General features: G+C 49.4%; 1 protein-coding gene and 1 long non-coding RNA gene across 9 annotated transcripts in view; one reads left to right on the top strand and one right to left on the bottom strand.

The window, feature by feature from the left end:
- ATXN7L1 (ataxin 7 like 1) overlaps nt 1-21,054 on the bottom strand; it is a 233,955-nt gene that overhangs the window by 64,521 nt on the left and 148,380 nt on the right. Inside the window, exon 1 of one of the 8 annotated variants that reach the window (XM_059170847.1) lies at nt 9,780-9,842. The exons of 6 other annotated variants lie outside the window; for them this stretch is intronic. The gene's annotated coding sequence lies outside the window, so the exon portion shown is untranslated. Of the gene's footprint in view, nt 1-9,270; nt 9,750-9,779; nt 9,843-21,054 lie in introns of those variants that run through there. One more of the 8 variants, XM_059170844.1, reaches the window with a different exon arrangement.
- LOC131829261 (uncharacterized) lies at nt 12,294-19,464 on the top strand. Its single transcript, XR_009352798.1, has 3 exons — nt 12,294-13,628; nt 17,864-18,026; nt 18,963-19,464. It is a non-coding gene; the product is annotated as an uncharacterized LOC131829261 (long non-coding RNA).

Genomic DNA, 21,054 nt, shown 5'->3' with positions numbered 1-21,054 from the left:
GCATAGAGACTGGTGGGGAAGATGACGGTCCGAAAAAAACCCAACAGTTCACAAAAGGCCACGTGTTGCAGAATTCCACTGATAAGAAATATCCAGAACAACAACAACAAAAAGAAATATCCAGAACAGGCAAATCCACAGAGACAGAAAGCAGATCAGTGATTGCGGGGGTGCTGGGGAAGAAGGCAGCGGGGAGGGACTACTTAATGGGTATAAGGGCTCTTTTGGGGGTGACGAAAATGTTTTAGAACTATCTAGAGGCGATGGTAATCCAGCATTGGGAACAAACTCACTGCCATGGAACTGTATGCTTTAGAAAGTGTTAGGTGAGGGGGCACCTTGGTGGCTCAGTCGACTGAATTCCCACGGCTCTTCGTTTCAGCTCAGGCTGTGATCTCAGGATCGTGAGATCAAGCCCTGGGTCAGGTTCTGCGCTTGATGTGAAGTCTGCTTGAGTCTCTCTCTCTCTCCCCCCGCCCCCAGCTCTTTCTCCCTCAAATAAATAAATAAATCTTTAAAAAATTGTTAGGCGAAGTTCACCTCAATTAAAAAAAAAACCTGGTGGCAAAGTGCATTTTGGGCAATTTTATCTTCTACTGAGATCTCTGCTGTGTTCCAACATTTTTTTTTAGTAAAACCTGGTTACTAACTAATAAATCTAAAGTCAATCCTGGCTGAGGAACATATGCCCTCTAATAAGAATTAAAAACAAACTTCTAAGAGACAAAGGGTTTACAAGCCACGGAAGTACAGCTCTATGGAGAATTTTCAGCCCAGGGGAAGACAGTATCCTCTCAAACAAGGCCACATACATGAAGCAGGGCCTTCCTGCCTTTTCAAGACCGTCCCACGTTGGGACCATTCCCTCAATGGCTTACCAGCATAACCGAAGCCGGCCGGAGGGAGTCTCCTGAGGAGAATAATTCAAGAGGACGTGACTTCGGGCCTCTGGATTCTTGGCTCCCTTTCCTCTCTTAGAGTTTCTTCCCAGAATGAAGGAGAACTCATCAGTTTCTGACAGGTAGGGTGTAGTACTGGTTGGCCAAGCAGAACTGGTCTCCACAATTCCATTTCTTTGGGATGGAGCCAGTGGGAATGAGGGAGTGTGAGCCGACCACCGACCTGACCCAGGTTCACTGGAAGGAGCGTCCGGGCCTCCTTTCCAGGTTACTTGCAGCTTTGCCTAGAGACAGGCTGCCTGTAGTGGGTAAGGCTATGAGCCTTCTCTGCTGAACCCTAGGCCAGTAGGTCAAGGGCCCATGGGTACACTTCCCACGCTTAGGGGACTGTCAAGAGGAGGTCTGCAGGATGCTGCCATGTTTCACAGATGAAAGGGCAGTCTCTGTGGCCCAGGAGCCCTACCCTTTCCAGAGACCAATGTGAACAGCTTTCCTAGTCTCTGCTGAGTTCCAGGATAGCCCACGGGGCAAGAGCTGTGAACAGCTTCCTGGGGTCAACTCTCCCAGAACCCTTGATCCTTCTGGAGCACCTTCCCCTGCTTCCTTCACCCTGTGCTCTCCTATTACCTCCAGCACCCAGGGAATGAGTTGGTGGCCTACATTCTCAGCAAACAGATGGTTTATGATAAAAAGATGCAATATTTACCTCTACTGCTCTAGCGTTAGAACCTTAACTCTAAATACAAAAACAGGCAGGTTCGACCCAGTTAAGAAATGGGCAAAGGTCTTGAACACAGACATTTCTCCAAAGTAGATATGCTCACGGCCAACAAGCACATGAAAAGATGCTCAACATCATTAGTCAGTAGGAAGCAAATCAAAACCACAACGAGCTCCAGCCTTGCACCTACTAGGGTGCTGTATATAAAAAATAACCCAAAACAACCAAAATGTAAAATGACAAGTGTTGGCAAGGATGTGGAAAAATTGGAACCCTTAGGCACTATCAGTGGGACTAAAATGGTGCAGCCTCTATGGAAAACAGTTTGGGGGAGCACCTGAGTGGTGCAGTCAGGTGAGGGTTTGACTCTTGATGTCGGCTCAGGTCATGAGCTCAGGGTCATGAGATCCAGCCCTGTGTTGGGCTCCACGCTGGGCATGGAGCCTGCTTAAGATGCTCTCTCTCCCTCTGCCTCTGTCCCTCCTCCCGCTTGCACTCATGCTCCGTCTCTCAAAAACAACAAAAAAGAAAGGAAACAGTTTGGTAGTTGCTCAAAAAATTAAACACAGAATTATCATAGAACCCAACAATTCTGCCCTAAGGTATATACCCAAAAGAACTGAAAACATGTGCCCAAACAAATCCTTGTATACAAATGTTCATAGTAATACTAGGAACAGACTGCTTCAGGATATCAGGGCTGGGGCGTGTGGGTGGCTCAGTCGGTTGGGCATCTGCCTTCGGCGAGGGTCATGATCCCTGGGTCCTGGGATCGAGTCCCACCTCTGACTTCCTGCTCTGTGGGAAGCCCGCTTCTCCCTCCTCCGTCTGCCTGTTGCTCCCCCTGCTTACACTCTCTGTCAAATAAATAAATGAAATCCTTAAAAAAATATAAAATACAAAGGATAACTCAGAGTTACTTTCAAAACCCTTCTTGGAATCACTAAAAGGATGTGATTTTAAAAATTAAGTAATTATTTATTTTAGAGATAGGGACAGAGAGAGTAGGGGAGGGACAGAGGGAGCGGGAGAAGCCGACTGCTCTAAGTGGGGAGATTATGACCCTGAGATCATGACCTGAGCTGAAATCAAGAGTTGGTTGCTTACCTAACTGAGCCACCCAGGTGTCCCTAAACGAGGTAATTTTTAAGTTAAGGGAATTAAGGTGGTCAGTAGGAGACAGCTCACAGGCACTCCAGGATAGTTCTCAAACAAGGCCAATTTGGGTCCACGAAGAAGTGTGAATTTACTTCAAACAGTATCAACACATGCGCTTGCACACAAACATACACACACACACACACACACACCAGACATTGAGGCACAGTTCCCCTCTGCCAGCCCCTCATCTCTGCTACAACCGTCATTTCCATCAGAGGGACTGTCATTCCCGTGACGGAATCATCATTGCCACCAATGATGGCATCTTAGACCTTGGCGTTGGGACAGAGTAACAGACTCCCAAGAGGCAAGAAGAAGCCCCAAGATAATCACTCTCTGCTAATCCCTGCCAGCCCCCTCTTGGGACTGTTGTTGCCTCCCTAGTACTCTGGCCGTGGGGCTGCCCAGCCTGGCTTCTCCCCTTGGAGGCCTGATGTGCATGGCGCCTTCCAAGCGTGCACCAGGTGGGACAGCACAGCATTTCCACTGGCTGTTGGAGCCTCCTCCCCTCCTTGAGCAGCTCTGCAATGTTGCATGTTAATCCCATTTCTGCTCTGTGGGAGTCACCTTGACCCAGTCTTACTTCCCTTTCACTGACACCTTGCCAAATACTTGCTCCTTGAAATCTTTCTCCTGGCTAAACACCCCAGACATCTTTTTTTTTTTTTTTAAAGATTTTATTTATTTATTTGACAGAGAGAGATTACAAGTAGGCAGAGAGAGAGAGGAGGAAGCAGGCTCCCCGCTGAGCAGAGAGCCCGATGCGGGACTCGATCCCAGGACCCTGAGATCATGACCTGAGCCGAAGGCAGCGGCTTAACCCACTGAGCCACCCAGGCGCCCAGCCCAGACATCTTTTTAAACCATACCTCACAAAACATCATTTTCACTAGTCTCATCTCTGGGCTGTCTTCGGCTCTACTGTCGGTCCTTCATAAACTGTGGAACTCAGAAGAGAGAACTGGGGTCTGATGGGATCTGAGCAGCTTGTAGCTGTCCATCCTGGACATGATCCTTCTATCCACACAGCTAGAGAGCCAACCTCGATTTCTTAATTTCTGATAACTGTATCACCCCTAAGTCTTATTTCACACATGTTCTTGCCACGCCACGAAGCCACAGGCATCCTTTAAAAATGTCATGGGTTAGTTTAGTCTGGCCTGCTGAAATCGTTTTGGACCCCGATCCATTCATGTATCCGTTCTCCCTCCCAAATCTGCCACCTGCAAACTAGAGAAGCCTGCCGCCAATACCATTCTTCTTCCAAACCCCACAACGCGGAGGAGGACGCGGCCAAGTGTGTGACTGCAGACACGCATCCCCTAGAGTGACTGCGATCCGTGAACAGCACTCTTGGCCACTCAGCGCAGGTGTGTCACTTAGCCCACATTTCTTCATCTTCCCTCGGAAGGATCTCATGGGCAACCGACAAACGGGGCTAACAACCCCCATCTTCTTACCAGTGGTGGTGAAGATTAAGCATAAAGGTCATAGAGCAGGGCATTGCACAGAGTGAGCAATCAAATGTTGCTTTTATAACTGACAGGAAACACAATTAAAAAAAAAAAAAACCAACTACCTGGTTTTCCCATTCTCAAACTACCTCCTTTTTTTTTTTTTTTTTTTTTTAAGATTTTATTTATTTATTTGACAGACACAGAGAGAGAGGGAACACAAGCAAGGGAAGTGGGAGAGGGAGAAGCAGGCTTCCCGCCGAGCAGGGAGCCCGATACAGAGCTTGATTCCAGGACTCTGGAGTCATGACCTAAGCCGAAGGCAGACCCTTAACTGACTGAGCCACCCAGGTGCGCTCCCAGACTACCACCTTACTGGCAACCAAATACAGACATTAGGCAGCTGAAATCAAGAGAAGGAGCACTGGAGTCCAGGAGCTGGAGTGTCAACCCCGGCTCTCCTTCCAGAATTTCCATGCTCTGGGGTTAACCATACTTGTCCTCCCAGGGCTATAAGGAGGAGTCAATGAGATCAGGCACGTAAAAAAAGGTTTAAAAGTTGAGTCAGGCTATGCAAACATAAAAGAAGAGTTTTATGATTATTGCCGTTATAAATAACCCAGACTCCCCCCCACTTCCCTGGCAGAAACCCGCCTGTTAAACCTAGGAGGAACCAGTAGCAGCGTTGAGGCTGCCGGAAGCTGGCTTTTCAGCACGGAGCAGCTGGATTGCTGCAAGGGAGCAGACGCCTGACCTCCTCTCGGGACAGCAATCCCCTTCTTCCTTGTCTCCGACCAAAATCCAGGCTGGCTCACAAAGGATAATGGATCCTCCCACTAGCCTGCAGGAACACATCGTCTCTCCACGGTGGGGACCCGAACTCGAGTCATCTGCAGCAGGAACCCAGTACGCAATGAAGGGCTGGGAGGGTCGCTCCTAGCTCCTAGCTCTCCTCTCCTAGCTTCCCTGTGGCTTGAGCAAGCATGACCACAACTCATCCGTGAGTTTCTGAGTGGGGCGGCAGTTTCCAAGAACACCAGGCTTTCGTCTCTGCCATTCTCCAGGTGGGCCCCCGGGAACCCCACTCCTGCCTTGGTTGAGGGTGGGTACCTTCTGAGGGAACAAATGTTCTTTACCGAAGAAAAAGACCTTGGGGGAAATTTTGTGTGAAGGGCTATCAGGGAGCCACCTGCTGGCTCCTAGCATCTCGGGGTCAAAGATGTCCCACAGCAAGGGAAGAGGGAAGGACATGGACGGCCACCCACAGGCCCTTGGGAAAAGAGCAGCTGTTGAAATGGGAGACATAACTGGCTAAATTTTCCTCTCCCAGCCCATGTGAGGCTGGGTTTCCAACTTCCAGAGGGAATGAACACTGAGGGCAGATTTAAATATATATACATAATTGTTGGCAAGACACTGAGAGGATCACGCCAACGAATCTATTCACAGATCAGGGAGTCTGCCCAGAAAGGCACCGGGAGGAAGAGGCCCAGAAGGGAAGGTACCACTTTGTCAGATGATTTCTGGGGCCCAATGGTCTACCAGCTACTCCTGCCCAGACCACGCCTACAACAAACAGCCTTCCTCAAGGCAGGTGAGCTGCTGAAATCATCAAAAAATTATCACAAGACACATGAAAGCTTACTCAGACATTCACCGCCACTGGTGACTTCTTCTTGTGCCTTTGAACATATTTTGTCTTTTTCTCATTGTGTTCCCTTTGACTGTGCACCCACACAGAGAGACGGTGCCTGGTTCTCAACACTCCTATGTGCAAGAACAAGGCACAGATGAACCTCGACATCTTGCTGGAGCAGCAGTGCTCTGAGGCAGCTAAGGAATGGAGCTATGGTGGCACCAGGCTCAGTGCACTGGCGCTTTGGGCTGAATTATGTCGCCCCCAAATCCGTATGTTGAAGTCCCAATCCCCAGTATCTCGCAATGTGACTGGATGAATGGGCAGATAAGGCCTTCACAGAGGTGATTAAGTTAAAAATGAGGCCAGTGGGGGTGGGCTCTATTCCAGGAGGTCTGGAGCCCTTTGATACAAGAGGGACAACCTGATGAGGAGACAGCAAGACAGCCATCCGCAAGCCAAGGAGGGAGGCCTCCAGAGAAACCGAGCCTGCCAGCACCTTCATCTTGGGACTTCCAGCCTCCACAACTGTGAAAAAATAAATTTCTGTGGTTTAAGCCACCCAGGCTGTGGTACGTTGTTATGACAGCCCTAGCAAACTCATGCAACTGATTTACCTAAAAACCCTCGCTGTTCCCCAGATTGGAGAGAAAGAGAAGAGGACAGAGGGCAGAGTCCTAAGCTCGGAAGCAAAGGATGCTGTGGAGCAAATGGAGCTTCTTCCTTAGTCTGAGACGTGCCACTTTGATGGCAAATTGTAGCAAGGTCCAAGTGGGGACAGTCTACTGGTCACCGAGGACTGCCAAATCCTGCCTTCTCCGGTGGCCCGAGGCTTAGGTACCCCTAGGGCCACAAGCATCTGGGGTGAAAGAAGATGACTAAGCCACCGCTGAGGAGTAACCAAACTCTGCCTAATCTGTATGTCATGGCTGTTGTTCCAGAAAAGGATAAGACCTAGGGGATGAGTGGGCTAGCAAGTGAGGTGGCCACCTGCAAACTCTCCTAGGTTTGACAAACCAACTCAAATCTGGCCCTGAGAGGGTCACGCCAACTGCTGCCTTTGGCATTGGGAATTGGCAATCCCCAAGTCTGCCTGGATGCCTTGGCCCTCCCGAGCCTCCAGGACGCTGCCAGACCCTGGGCTTCCCAGTGAGTGTGCGGCCCAGCCAAACCACTCCTTAGGGGCCAGGAGTGGACCCCTAGGGGGACCCACAAATGCTTACTGCTGCTAAGGGGCCCAGACACACCAATCAATTATCAATCCAACCAAGGCTCTCTCCAGGCGGGCAGCAAGGATCAAAGCAAGGAAGGAGGGTATTTGAAAGGTTTTGGCAGGCGGATGTCTGGAGGGGCTGGGAGGGGCGGGCGAGCTCTGCTCAGAGAGGTGGACAAAGGGCTGTGCCTTCACTCTCTCAAGGATTCCAGAGTGGGCGGGACTGGCTAATCAAATGCAAAAGCCTCAGGGCAGGAAAACTAGGAAACCTTTCCATTCTCTAGCTCCATCAGAAAGGCCTATAGGTTCCCTCCAGGTCCCTTCATTCACTCTGGCCGTGAGGTTATTTACCCGGAGGAGTGGGAGCCCCCATAATCACCGCTATCTGAGAGCATACAAACCAACACACACTTTGGGCCCCTTCCAAAGGCGAGCCTCAAGTCCTCCCGCAACCCCGCAACCTCAGTACAGGAGGAGGAAGAGGGAAGTGTCATAGGGACCGCATCCTTGGGGGTGGATTAGAATCACGCGGGAACAAAGGGGCTCCTCACTTCTGCAGTGTGGTTCCTGGGGTTGGATGGGCAGCGGGGAGGGGGAGGTCCGAAAATGGGCAAGCCTGGCCCCTCCTTCAGCCTCTTTCTGCTGGGACCCAAGGGTTTCTCTTGTCCTTCACCAGCTTGGGGCTACTGTGAGGAAGCAGAGGGCACGCTCTCAATTAAGAGAAGCCAGACAGCCTCATCATCGTTGTCTGCAAGGTGAGAGGAGGCCAACCAAACCAAACCAAACCAAACCAAACCAAACCAAACCACCACCAAGAAAACTGCACTCTGCAACAGATTAGAGAAACATGGAGGAGAAAAAGAAATCGGCTCCTGGCCTTGCTCAGCAGTTACTACGACGCCACATTTACTACCTTGAAAATTTCCGCCTCAACCATCCATTCTCATTTGCGTGTGCGAGTCGCTGATGGTAGGTGTGGGAGTCGCTGATGGTAGGTGTGGGCCTGTCGGCGAGGGACCCACGGACCAGGGCCGACTTCCCGCTCTGAAGGCCTTTCGCACTGCCCACACGATGTTTACTGTTTCCTTTCTTCCTCCCTCCCTCCTGATTTGTTTGAAATATTTAGCCCGAGGCACAATGAATTGTCTCATTTACGAGCGTTCCCCTGGACCAGGAGGCTGGGACTCCGCACTCTTTACGCTGGAGAAGGTGCTACTCCCCATGCAAATTCCAGGAGCCTACAACCCAGAGATGGGAGGTGCTCAAGGTACGCTATCAAGGGGTGATTTAATTACACAGCCATTCAGTGGGCAAAGCAGGGCGATTTCCAGCCAGCTGTGCTAGTAAATATTATGGAAGCCCTTTCAGAGAGTTCATTCCGGCTTAGTGATCTCAAGCGTGCCCAGATTTCCTCCTCATTCCTGCACATACCCACCCCACAAAGATGCCACCGGAAGGTGCTCCCCACCCACCCCCTGCCAGGGCCAGAAGATCCAATGGATAATGCATTCGCTGGGATGCCACCTCGCCGTGGATTAGGACTCTTTTTTTTTTTTTTTTTTTTTTTACGTCACGAACCCCCGAGGATCACGGACGCGCAGAGGAGGACAAACTTTGTTAGCCATGAACTTTCCAGAGGCCGGCCCTCTTCTGCCCCTACACCGCCCCCCGCCCCTGAGCCCCTGCTCTCGGTGGGTCCTGCCCGCTGGCTTCTGGGCAGGCGGCGGTAGCCGGCGGACCCGGCTCCCGTGGGTGGGACAGCACAGCCACACAAACCCACTCGGCCCGTGTGAAACAACACCCAATCACTGCATCCACCCTCCTAGAGCGCCCCGGAGGAAATGGCATCATGACTTTCATTTTGCTCCGTTTCTGACCGACCCAAGGAAAACAACTCGTCCTAAGACAATCCTCGGGGTATCCGATGTCAGGGGCTGGGCGGGACGCTCCGGAATGTTATCAAGTGACCTCGAGGAGAAATTAATTTTCAGGAGCTAAAATAACCGCCTGCTGCCCAGGCACGGCCAGTTTCCCTCCCTGCAGACGCGGATTTTCACTTTCCCCAGCCAGAACAGAACACACTCCTGCACCCCCGTTTCTTCAGAAAAGTCTATAAATAACCGAGGATCAGCAAAATTATGCAAAACACCCTGCTAGGAGAAGAAATGTAAACTAAAACCACTTACAGAGAGACTCAGGCTGCCAACTTAATCTGATTCTACGACGACTGTAAACATGTTGTACTTTTGGAACCTGAAGAGATCCACATTAGCACGGATGCCATCACAAAAAAAAAACCAAAAAAACCAAAAAAAAACAAAAAAAAACAAAAAAAAAACAAAACAAAACAACAACAGCTAAACAACAAAAGCCCACCCCTGAAACCGAGCAGCACAGTCCGGCGCCCTGCACAGTCCGGACCCGCGGTGACCAGCTGCGGCAGCAGCAGCGAGCCCGGCTTGCACACGCCAACTGTTTTGACTACGGGCACTTGTTAAACACAGAGTTTCAGGTCCTACCAGTTGGACACCAGAAGTTCATAGAACTGACCCGGTGCCAAGAACAACAAGCACAGAAAGCGAAACGGCTGCCTCGTGTGCCGTGTTTTTGTTAACTGTTTATGCAAGCCCCAAAGCGATTGGGGAACAATTACGAATAAAGCCGAACTTAAAGAACAAAAGCAAAAGATTACCACCTTGAAGGAAATGGAGATGTTGGCAGATAAAGGACAGACGTCAACCTAGTTTATCGGTGGGGTGGGTGGGGGGTTTTCGGAGAGAATCAGTGGGGGGGGGAGGGGCAGATGTCACATGACGAACTGCCGTTATTAGGAGGAACCGGGTGCTTCCTCGAAGCATCTTTTACTTTGAGATCTACTTAAGAGATCTCGCAAATGCTGAGGCCTCGGTGCACATCTGGGGGTGACTGGCGGAGGCCCTGGTATTTGGAAGTTGGCAAATCCCATAGGAGGAGAAAGGGGCGTGCTGAACAGAGATTTCAAGACACAGGAAAATGACTTCCAAGCGTCCTGCTCCATGATGTGAGATCGCCGAGCCACTCAGGAAGCAGACGCAGGGGCCTGCGTCCCTGGTTTGTTTCTGTCCTGGTCCTGAGAAAGGTTTCTCTGCCCTCTTTGGGTTTAGGGTTGCTGGGGTCAAGCTTTCACCTTCATCCGGGACTGTACTCTGTGTTCTTTAGGTGATAGTGAATAAAGTATTTTCAACTGGCAAAATAAAATAAAAAGGAATGTTTACATCACCTGTCTAACCAGGATTTCCATTTCTTCTCCAGAATGCATTCAGCACCATCTCAGGTGAGGAACAAGACAAGAGAATTAATCGGATTGTCTGAGGATTTGAAAAAGTGAATTCCAAGAGAACTGGAGTATAGATGTAAGAGTGAGGAATTTTAAATTGCAGAGTGGACTCAAGCCCTCCTCCCATTATCTATCTACCTATCTATCATCTACCATCTATCTATCTCTCTTTCTAAGGAGATTTCAAAATGCAGCAAGCAAGCCTAGCTAAGACCATCTCTTTTTAAAACGGGCTTGGGAGGCCATAAGGGAAGGGGAATATTTGCACGTCCTTATTGTAGGAGCCAAGAACTTATAAAAAGAGCGTTTAGCCAGCCCTCAGCCGGGACCTAACTTCCTCCTCAAGACACCTGAATCATCCTCACTCTTCATCTCAGAAAGAGCCCATGCAATTAACATGGTTCAGTCCCTTATTTATATATTAACCTGACCAATCCCAGCTAGCCTAGTTGCAATGCCTCCTTTGCACAGAGGACCTGAATGAGGACTGCACACCTAGCCCTACCCCTTCTTTGTCTTCCTTAGGACAAGGTTGCGGTTTCTACCTGAATCTGTGTCTCCTAAATTCCAACTCTAGCAGCACAAGTGAATGCCTGTTGGCTTAAATTTTCATGACTTCTTTCTTGGTCCACACTATTTATCTATCATCTATCATCTACCTTTGATCTGAAGAATCCAGTGTTGCCACTTTCCCACTCCAGAGGGTTAGGAAAAAGCAATGAGTAAGTAGAAACAGGTTGTTGGGATAACCACTGTGACTTAGGCCAGATTCGTGTTTATTCTGGAGAGTAAATGTTGTTCCTCTGGTTCTGGGGGTCAGCAGTGTGATAGTGGACACGAACCCACTTGGTGGCTACGAGCCCACATTTTATTACAAACTAGATATAGAAATAGTTTCGCTGTGATCTGAAATGGAGCCCCCCACCCCCACCCCCTGGAGCGAAACACAGCAGCTGCCTGACAGAGACACATCAAGAGAGAAAAGCAAAGGCGTCCAAGACAAAGGAAGGAGCTGAGGAGGAAGACGGCTGGGGGTGGGGGAGGGGAGAATGGGGGAAGGGCTTTCGTGGGAGAGAAGGATCTGGTCGGGCCCAGGGGGTCTCCAACCACCTCTGGGCTCTGGGTTGGCAACTGACTCTAGAGAGTGACCCCAGAACTTTTGCAAGGCGTGCCCTGCACGTAGAGCACCATGGTTTACGGGTCCCCTTCAAGCTCGTTATGTTATTTGCCCCTCAGAGACATCCTGAATGGTCAGGTCCTGAGCAACGAAGGAAGCAAGCTGAGGCCCAGTGAGGCCTACCAGCGAGAAGACTTGCATGCCGTGCTGGTGCTTTCTATTCGCAGAGCACTTTAAAAGGGGCAGGGTTTATCCTTCCCATGTCCAGACAAGTACACCGAGATTCTGGGGAGGCCACAGGTCATGTCCAAGGCCACACTGCAAATAATATGCAGCACTGGGTCTCCTAATTGCTCATCTAACCTTTCTTGCTTACCTCTACCATGTTCCCAGAACACTTAATGATTGACCCAAAAGGCCACCAACATGGCTGTATTTTAAGAGCACATCATCTCTAGATTCTTCTCGGAACTGTCTGCACAGCTCTTTGGCAGCCGTTCACAGTGCCGCTCCCCCAGCGCAAGAGGTGCCTCTCCAAGCCTGTGAGTTTCAAACATCTGGACAGCAGAGCTCATATGTCAATGGGAAGCCACCATCTCCGCCCCGTGAGAACCCTGTCCTTCTTCGTCTGCTTACTTCACCCACGTGCTAACCCCTGGCTCTTCCCCTAATCCTCATCTAAGGAGAAGCCACAGCAGAGCATCCCAGCAGGCCTGCCAAGCTGAACATTAGGGAGTCTGCATTTCCAAGGTGTGCTGTCTCCAATGTAGGAGGGATTGGGCTCAGCCTACGGTTTGGTGCATGTCTTCTTCACGGGTACGTTTCCCGGCTATGCTTCTGCTGAGTTCTGTAGCAGCAGAGGCCACTGAAAATATTGGATCAAATGGAGAGTCCCACTATTGTGTTCCCGGTCTGTGCTGAGGGGACATGCTCACACCCTGATAGAAAATGGTATCGCTATTGTGTGATACACCGTGAGCGAGTTTATTGCAAATTTGGGGCACTTCCTCTGAGGGAACATGGTAGTGAGTTCCTGCAAATGGCCACAGGGTTTGTTGGGGGAGAATGGAGATATGTGTCGGGAACCCAAGAGCTCAGAGCCATGATCATGATGCCAAATGTGGAGGGGAGAGGGAAGACAGTCCGGAGGCAAAGATTGCAGAGTTCTAGAGTGTTTGGCCACTGCCTTATGAATCCACCTCTCCTCCTCTTTTCTCCCCCCAAACCCAATAAGAAAACATAGAAGCAAAAGCCAGAGGAGCTGGAGGTCAAGGCAGACTTTATGTTCAAAGTGCCTACGCAGCCTAGCTCATGAGGACTGATCAAATGCAGAAGGTTTTGTTGGCTGCAGAGGCTCTGTGGTCAGAGGAATGCACAGGTGGCACCTTTGACTGGTTTATTTGAGGTTGTTTTGGTTTGGTGACCACAGGACATTTGCATCTATGCTCCCTGAAAAGAATATAGGGCCTGGGTAAATGAGAACAGTCTCGATAGGAAAATTCATTTGCTTACAAGATAAAAAGCGAGTAGAGTACTTCCACATAACTTGTGGCTCTTGTGAGCAGAGAGACCACTTTTTTAAAATCCCAAAATGGAACACATGGTTCAGCAGGCACTGGTATATTTAGGGAAGACAGGGTGGGCTATTTAAAATCAGCAACTTCTGAAAATCCTTGAGGCATGACCACCCGATCTGTACGATTAAATTAGTAAAAGTGGGCTAGGAGCGGGCTGTGGAACATTAGCAAAAACTTGTAGTTAGCGTCCGTGTGCTCCACAAAGTGAGTTCTACCACAGAACAGACAGACAAACAGTACTCTGTCAGTGGATACGGTGGTTGGGGAAGGCAGGTGAGCACAATACATCCAGGCCCCTGAGGACGATGGCAGAGGATGAGACAGAGCTGAGGCCCTCGACCCACTCTCTGGGTGTCGAGACTCCCCCTAATGAAGGCAGCTGCCTCAGAGTTCATCCACACAGGAGGAAGCTGGTCAGGGACCAGCAAGGTCTTCAAAACATAGCCCGGACGGATGTGCGGAAAGCTGACCAGGAAAAGGATGGAGCCAAAAAAAAGGACGGAGGCCTGAGGTGTCAGGGGACAGAAAGCCAAGGTAAGCGTGTCAGCAGCTGTGGCCACGGATTTGGCTTCTTGTCCCTTGGGTTCTTGTCCCTGATGCTCCCTGCACACTTTCAGGTCAGGACCTGTGGTCCAGCTCCTTGCTCTTCCCTTCTGCCTTCACAGGGGCTGAGCCAGCCTTCCAGATCTTAACCTGGAACTAGCTTTTGGCTTAATCCTTGGTGATGTGGACTCATGATCAAAGCCACGGGGCCAGTGGTATCCACACGTAGGCTACATACCCTGGGCTTTGGGGAGAGTATCAATTTCTGCCAGCCTGAGTGCTATGGCACCACAGTTTGCAAAGTGGCTTTAACTGTGGGTTGACTGGACTCGGACCACCGCACTGTAAGTTCCTCAAAGGCTCCAATTCCGAGCCTCGTTTATTTTGAAGGCTGACACCTTGCCAAGCACAGAAACCTTGATTTGAGTTTTTAATACGTGTTTTGAATGAATGATTGAAATTCCTCGTAACGTACACCACAAAAGATACATGGACACCTCACTAGGCAGCAGCAGGGCTGGGTCGTGAATGACCAGACCCAGGTTCCCATGTACGAGGTTACTGGGCAAGCCGCTGACCCTACTCTAGGCAGTTTGCAATGTTGTAGCCTGGCTTTCCGCTCCCAGCTGAGCTGCCCTTTGCCCTGTTGTCGACTAGCTCTTCCTGGTCAATACGTCAAATGTCGGTGCACTTTCCACCCAAATGCAAAGAAGACAAACTAATCAATAAATGAACCTCCCCCTGTCGGGGTTTTGAAAAGTGTGCATGCATGGCTACATTAAGAGTAGAGAGAGAGCTTGGGGTGCCTGGGTGGCTCAGTGGGTTAAAGCCTCTGCCTTCCGCTCAGGTCATGATCCCAGAGTCCTCTCATTGAGCCCCGTGTGAGGCTCTCTGCTCAGCAGGGAGCCTGCTTCCCTCTCTCTCTGTCTCTGCCTGCCTCTCTGCCTACTTGTGGCCTCTGTCTGTCAAATAAATAAATAAATAAATCTTAAAAAAAAAAAAAAAGAGTAGAGAGCTATTTTTTTCCCTTTGAGAATAGGTATCATACATTGATTTTTTTTTTATTTTTTTTATTTTTTAAAGATTTTTATTTATTTGTTTGACAGACAGAGATCACAAGTAGGCAAAGACACAGGCAGAGAGAGAGGAAGAAGCAGGCTCCTTGCTGAGCAGAGAGCCCGATGCGGGGCTCAATCCCAGGACCCTGGGATCATGACCTGAGCTGAAGGCAGAGGCTTTAACCCACTGAGCCACCCAGGCGCCCCCGTACATTGATTTTTAAAAATTACAGCAAAAGGGGTAGATACTGTGTGCCCAACCAAACCTAAATAACAAGCAATCGGGTCCTGGGTAGGTAAATTCCTGAGCCCGCTACTCCATGGAATGCTGGGAAGCTATAAAAGTGATGATGTAGATCTATATTCACTGAAGTGCGTCCTCAACAATTTTAACTGGGAAAAAAAGGGCAAATTTCAAAAGGCAGATTTCCACTTTTATTTTTTAAAATATAAGATATATGCATATAGAAACACGCACACAACACAGAGACAAACACAGAAACACAGAAAAATGACTGTTACATTTTACACCAAAATATTTACTTTTTTTTTTTTTTTAAGATTTTATTTATTTGAGAGAGAGAGAGAGAGGGAGCAAATGCAAACTGGGGGAGCAGCAGACAGAGGGAGAGGGAGAAGCAGGTTTCCTGCTGAGCAAGGACTCCATCCCAGGACCCGGGGATCTTGACCTCAGCCAAAGGCAGACACTTAACGACGGAGCCACCCAGGTGCCCCTACTTTCTTACTTCTTGAAATTTAGGCAGTTTTTACAATGTATTACTTTCATAATAAGAAAGAAAAGCAATTTTCACTTTGGGGGAAAAAAACAACCCTGCTTTATTATGCAAAACAGTCTACTGCCGCCTGGCCTCCCCACTCACCCTCACCTCTGGTGTGACTGTTGCCATGGGAACATTTGCTTGGACTAGGCATCAACAAGGCAGGATACTCATACTCGGGTGGGCCTTTCACCTTCGGATCTCATTAGCTGGTTTCCTCAAACTTTCGAAAAGTTCTACATATACAAAGAAGGGTAAGTGGAATCCTTACCGGAAAATTTTTACATGAATGCCTTTAAGGCAAAGGAAAGGCTTACAGTTGTACTTGCAAGGCTCATTCTCTCTTCTCTGATGGAATTAAGGGGGAAAGTAAATCTCCAAGCAGGATGGGGATGGCTTTTACTTCCCTGCAAAAGCAAGGTCACTCATGGGGTCTCTCCGTTCTATAGGAAGACAAGGGAAAGAGTTGACATGACCTATATTCTAAACATTTATTTATTTGAGAAAGAGAGCACCTGCGTGCGCAAGTAGATAGAGGGAGGGGCCGAGAGAGTCTTTTTTTTTTTTTTTTTTTTGAAGAATTTATTTACTTATTTGAGAGAGGGAGAGAGTGAGTACAAGCAGGGAGAGCAGCAGGCAGAGGGAAAGGGAGAAGCAGGCTCCGTGCTGAGCAAGGAGCCCCATGTGGCACTTGATCCCAGGACCCTGGGATCATGACCTGAGCCGGAAGTCAGCTGCTTACCCCACTGAGCCACCCAGGCGCCCCCGTCATCTATGTTCTAAAGCTAGTTTTCTCCCAAGCCAGAGTCAAGTCAAAGCATGAACCAATGTTGGGTTTAAGGACAGGAATAACCCCCAGCGCTTGTCGGTGTTCTTCTCCCCACCAAGTGTATTCACGTCCATGGGGTGACTGGTACCTCCTGTAAGAAATGACGAGGCAGAGAGGGCAAGCAAGTGTATCACTCTCAGTTTACAAATGAGGAAAGGAAGACTTATCATGGTGAGGCAACGTGCCCAAGGCCTGCCTACTGGAACTGGTAGAGACGGGACTCAAACCCAGTTCTCCCGCGTGTGTTCTTTTCGTTCTGTGCTACAGCACTGTCTATAAATAGAGTAACCATATACTTTCTTATCCTAACTGGACACTTATGAAAATAAAAGGGGGTGTGAAATGCATGGGCCGGCCCCAAGGCAACTTTCCTGAACAATCCAGGATTTTATGGTCACTTTGAATATCATCTGGCCCCCTAGCCCGCCACCGGGAATCATACCTTTCGAACGGGATGGAGAAATGGAACTCAGTTACAATGTCTGTAATTTACTTTAAAGTACTTTAATACAAACAAATGAAAGAGAAAAAAAAGTACTTGAGTCTGACTGGTGGTGTACTGTGAGTCTGGGCTCTCCCTCTAGGGGTGATCAGCTCACAAGTTATCAAGAACGCCTGGGTGGCTCCGTCAGTTAAGTGTCTGCCTTTGGTTCGGGTCTCAATCCCGGAGTCCTGGGGTTGAGCCCCACATCAGACTCCCTGCTCCTCAGGGATCTGTTTCTCCCTCTGCCCCTCCCCCCAACTTGCTCTCTCACTCTCTCTCTCTCAAATAAATAAACAAAATAAAAAAAAAATAAAAAAGAAAAAGAATACGAAGTCCATCTTGGGTAACCAGTATTAATCTTAGAGGTCACACTCCAAAAGTGGCTACATTAAGGGGAGGTGGTGGGGGGATGGGCAAAATAGGTGATGAGGATTGAACACTAATGAGCACTGAGTAATGCAGAGAATTGCTGAATTGTGAGAAACTAATATGCTACTGTTTTTTCTTAACTATACTGGAACTGAGATTAAAAACTTAATACAAATTAAGAAAAAAAAACCCCACAAAAAATTCCCAAAGTGTCCGGCTACTTTAAATCCTTTCGCTATCTGTTTTTTGATCAACACTCTAAACATAAAAAATGGGCTTCTGTTCGGTGAAAGCTTGACTTAGCATAAGGAATGCTAGGAAACGATTCTTTTTGGTGAAATTAGAGGTATTCAAGATAGGTGGCCAGGGCAAAGGCCTTAGAGACATCCCACGCTTGAATGAATAGAGGGTTCGAATCGAGCGAGACCCATCCCTTCGCCCTTAGGGAAGGCACCGGAGGTGGCCTGGGGCAGCCAGTGAGTTAGGAGGGTTGAAGACAGCATGATGCTGATTTGGGGAAACAGAGTCCTCCTGTGTTTGGAATATTCTCGTCACTGCCTTGAGTGAACCTTCTGTATAGGGATGGCTGGGACAGCTCCAAGGAGAGGAGGCGGGGACTTCATCATGTTTACCGAGGAGGTTCAGTCCATTGTTTTCTTCCCACTGGTTGACACACATTTGTTTGATCAATGTTGTACTGACTGCAGCCTTCAGTCCGACTGGAAGACCCGCTGTAACCTGGTAGTGAGGTTATGGGGGAGCAGCAGCCCTCACCACCTCCAACCACCTCCAACCTTCTACCATGGCAACCCTGAGGAGTTCTGTATCGCCACAGCAGCGGAGGTCAGTCCACAGCGAGCATGCCTCTAGGTGAGTCTCTAGTGGGTAGATTTCAGGAAGGGATCCCTTGAAACACATTCCTTTTCGGGCGCCTGGGTGGCTCAGTCAGTTGGGTGTCTGCCTTTGGCTCAGGTCATGATCCCTGGGCCCTGGGATCGAGCCCTGTGTTGGTCTCCCTGCTCAGGGGGGAGTCTCCTTCTCCCTCTGTCCCTCCCCCTGCTCTCTCTCTATCAAAAATAAATAATAATAATAATAATAATAATAAAAATAAACTTAAAAAAAAAAACAAAACCCAGGGGTGCCTGGGTTGCTCAGTGGGTTAAAGACTTTGCCTTCAGCTCAGGTCATGATCTCAGGGTCCTGGGATCAAGCCCCGAATTGGGCTCTCTGCTCAGTGGGGAGCCAGTTTCCTCACCCCCTCTCTGCCTGCCTTTCTGTCTACAAGTGATCTCTCTCTCTGTGTCAAATAAATAAATAAAATATTAAAAAACAACACCCCCCTAAAGCCCCCCAAAACAAACACAAAAATCTCCCAACATATTCCTTTTCATACCAGATTATGAGCCTCATGAAGGCAGACACCGGGTTTGTCTTATTCACTCTTCTAGTCCCTAAGCCTCATGCAGTGCCTGACACTCATCCAATGAATAACAGAAATGAATAGGAATTCTTTTATTTCTAGCATGTATTTTATTAACTAATTTGTGATTGTTCTTTACTCCGCTAAACGATCACTGATCTTCATATACCATATTCTGCTGCTTGCTTTGGATTAGGTCAGTACCTTAAAAGGAAACAACAAGCGGGTGAAGGGGCCTGGCTGGCTTCCTCAGTACAGTGTGCAACTCCGAATCTCAGGGCTGTGAGTTTGAGCCCCGTGTTGGGAGGAGAGATTACTTAAAACATGAAACACACTAAGCTGGTAATAAAAACCACGGGGATGACACGGTTTAATCTTCACAACAGCATGCTGAGATTGGTATCATCGCCCTCTCATCTGGATGAGGAAATCAAAGCCCAGAGCCGCTCAGTCTCAAGTGAATCAAGGCAGAACCTGAGTTTAGGACGTGAATTCTGTCGGATTCTGAACCCAAGTGCGCTCTGCTGTCGGGAGTTAGCAATTCCTCAGTGGGGCAGGGATTGAGTTTTTAAAATTTTTGTTTTATTTTTATTACTTGTACGCTACTCACTTCATGTCCGGCTCTGGAACACACACAGCTTTTGGCACTTCATTCATTGTATTTTATCAAAAGCGTTTTCTGGGCGGGGGAGGAAAGCTAGATGGATGTTGGAATATGGGAGCCAGCTTTCCGGTTCTTTTGCTTTTAATTATTTTGATTGACATGTGGCATTGCTCTCAATGTCTAATGGCCTCTCGCGTCTTTGAGCCGCAGAAGAATCAGTCCCTAGGAATCTGTCACAGCACTCATCTCCAGGGCCCCGGGCGCTCTGGATGGCTCTGATCCTCCCCCCCCCGTCCCCCTCCCCCACCCCCCCCCCCCCCCCGCATCCTTCCCTCCTGCCACCCTGGACTCCGGACAGCATTTTGTTTCATGTCCCTGTGACTCGGTGCACACTGTTCTCCCCTGGAATCCACCCTGGCCTTCCTCACCTTGCTTAACTCTGTCTTCTGTCAAGACCCAGTTCAGACAGAACCACATTTGGGCTATGCGGGGGACCCCATCACACTGCACCTCTCCCGGCTCGCCTCCGGTCCCCTTCTCGGGGTTCCCAGGACACGCTGGGCACACCTCCACTTAGCGCATGGTCCACGGATCTGGACTGACCCGCGGGACGGCCTTCCTCTCCCACGATTCCCAAAAGAGCCGCAGTCAAAGATCTCATCTTGGCGCTGGCACACAGCAGGCACTCAAAGTGTGTCAGAGAACACTGCGGGGACGAATCGGGAAATAATTCGCCAGTCCGCAGTAAAGCAAGAGAGAAGGCAGGGATCAGCCAGGCCAGAAGTTTTGAGTGGGCAGAGGGCTAGCTAATCTTAATCACTTGTCTTAGCCAGTGAGTTCAAAAGTTATTTTTTGAAGCCTATGAGCAACGAGGGTGGGTTTTTACGAGAGGCAACAGTCTATTTAATTTTGAGAGTTCTCCCTTGCTTGTAACCCGGGGCGGGGGAGGGGGGGCTCTGGAGAAATTTCCCCGATGCAACCAGTTACAAGGTTGCTAGTGTTTTGCGGGCTCCCGGCATCCCCTTGGGGGCTGGGGGTGACCTGACAGCACCCATAGGTCAGGTGGCCCTGGCAGTTCATGGGGTGGTGCTCACCAACTCCGGGGTGCCCCGCTTAGCTGAGAAGCTCCTGGGTCTCAGATGCTCGACCCGAGGAGAGCCGCCGCTTGATCTGACCGTGGGACTCTGGCCTAATGAAATAAACAATTCCCAGCAGAGGCTGACCCTTCATAATGTAATTCTTTCTAACCACACTGTGTAGATAAAAATAATTTAGTGATTTCCTCCCACTAAACTCTTGGGCATCAACCAAGAAGTCTGCAGCTTGGCTGTTGGGATGCTAACTGTACGCGTGTAAATATTTAGGCGTTCCTGAGTTCTTATCAGTGTTTATCCCCCCAGGGATGCACCTGGCAGTTTTAGTTGGATGATTTTTCCCTGGGTGGAGCTGTCCCAGGCATGGCAGAGCACTTAGCACCTCCGGATACTAGGACGGCCACAAAAACGCACATTTCCAGATGTGTCCAGGGGTGAGAGCTCTTGCAAGTCCTGGGACTGCTGGTGGGGTTAGCTTTGATTCCTTTGGTGGCCACAGGGGCTTGGAAGGGATCAAACAAGCCACCCACACCAGTGGGGGGTTGGAACAAATCCCAGGAAGTCAGAGAGAGAGCGCACCTGAGTGGGACCTTGCCTGAGAACGAGGCCTGCCTGTGGGAGAGAGTAGAGGTCCAGAAAGCAGGAAGGATGCCGGGGTCCCTTGTGTGAAGAAGTCAAAGCATCCAGCGAGCTGGCCTTCCAGAACCAAGAGATCAGAGCTGAAGCAGAGGCCTACACGGTGCAAAAGGGCTGGCGGAAAACAATGGCCGTGAACTCTGG

The sequence above is a fragment of the Mustela lutreola genome, chromosome 4, assembly GCF_030435805.1.
Source record: "Mustela lutreola isolate mMusLut2 chromosome 4, mMusLut2.pri, whole genome shotgun sequence".
Classification (NCBI taxonomy): domain Eukaryota; kingdom Metazoa; phylum Chordata; class Mammalia; order Carnivora; family Mustelidae; genus Mustela; species Mustela lutreola.
Note: the sequence above shows the minus strand (reverse complement) of the source record. Positions and strands in the feature narration are given on the sequence as shown.